Source organism: Lathyrus oleraceus, chromosome 4 (genome assembly GCF_024323335.1).
Source record: "Lathyrus oleraceus cultivar Zhongwan6 chromosome 4, CAAS_Psat_ZW6_1.0, whole genome shotgun sequence".
In the NCBI taxonomy this organism is placed as follows: Eukaryota; Viridiplantae; Streptophyta; class Magnoliopsida; order Fabales; family Fabaceae; genus Lathyrus; species Lathyrus oleraceus.
Genome location: NC_066582.1, coordinates 345,425,487 through 345,426,989, shown reverse-complemented (window position 1 = coordinate 345,426,989; position 1,503 = coordinate 345,425,487). Strand labels below are relative to the sequence as shown.

At 41.7% G+C, this 1,503-nt stretch overlaps 1 non-coding gene across 1 annotated transcript; it reads right to left on the bottom strand.

Moving 5' to 3' along the window:
- Positions 1 to 309: 309 nt before the first annotated feature.
- Positions 310 to 416, bottom strand: LOC127077403 (small nucleolar RNA R71). The gene has a single exon (XR_007787217.1). It is a non-coding gene; the product is annotated as a small nucleolar RNA R71 (small nucleolar RNA).
- Positions 417 to 1,503: the final 1,087 nt, after the last annotated feature.

Sequence of the window (1,503 nt, the reverse complement as noted above, 5' to 3'; positions counted from 1 at the left end):
GCTCCACCCGCAATCGAAGCAAACAACTTTGAACTTAAACCTTCACTGTTGCAGGCAGTGCAACAGAACCAATTCTCTGGAAATCCTACCGAGGATCCAAACCTTCATTTATCCGTATTTGTCCAATACGCTGATACTGTTAAAGCTAATGGTGTCACTTCAGAGGCAATTCGACTTCGTCTTTTTCCTTTCTCGTTAAGAGATAGCGCCAGAAGATGGCTTCAATCTCTTCCTTCCAACTCAGTCACCACATGGAACGAGTTGAAGAAAGTTTTTCTTGCCCGATATTTTCCGCCAAGCAAAACAGCTATGTTAAGAGCCCAGATAAATGGATTTAAACAGAAAGATAATGAGTCTTTTTTCGAAGCATGGGAACGATACAAAGACATGATGAGACTTTGTCCACACCATGGTTTAGAAGACTGGTTAGTAATTCATACCTTCTATAATGGTCTCCTGTACAACACAAGGTTAACAATAGATGTCGCCGCAGGTGGTGCACTAATGAACAAACCTTATGCTGACGCTTACCAACTTATCGAAAGCATGGCTCAAAACCACTATCAGTGGGGAATCGAACGAACAATGGTAGAAAAACCTCAAACGAAAACTGGCATGTACGAGATAAGTAACCTTGATCATGTTAATGCAAAAGTGGATGCTCTGGTTCAGAAAATTGAAAGTTTAAATGTATCACCTCCAGCCACCGTGGTTGCCATAACGCAGAATTGCGAAGTCTGTGGAATCCAAGGTCACACTCCTGCAGATTGTCAACTCCTAACAGGAATCCAAGCGGAGCAAGTAAACTATGCTCAAGGAAGCCCCTACTCGCACACCTATAACTCAAATTGGAAGAATCATCCCAATTTTTCATATAAGAGTAATAATGCTTTATACGCACCTGGACAATCTCCAAATCAAGCCCCAGCTATACCTCCGGGATATCAAAAGCCAATCCCATCTACACCTAACAATAACGCCCCTAGGAAATCCAACTTGGAAATCATGATGGAAAATTTTATAGCTTCTCAACAGCAAACCAATAAAGATTTCTTAAACCAGAATGTACACACTGGCGAACAAATTAAACAACTAGCAAGTAAAGTAGATGCCCTGGCTACTCATAACAAAATGCTGGAAACGCAAATATCACAAGTAGCTCAACAACAAGCGCCTACTGCTGCCCCAACTGGTACATTTCCTGGCCAACCCCAACCTAACCCAAGAAGCCACGCTCATGCAATTATACTGAGAAGTGGAACGGAAGTGGAAGCACCGTCTGACCCAAGGATAGAAAACCAAAACTCTGAAAAGTCAACTGAGGAGGAAAGTGAACCTAAGGAAAAGGAAGAGAGTAATAAGGAAACCGTAGAAAAGAAGGAACCTTATGTACCTCCACCACCTTATAAACCACCTATCCCTTACCCTCAAAGGCTTATTAAAACCAAAGATGCGGGCCAATTCAAAAAATTTGTTGACTTACTAAAACAATTAAACGTCACA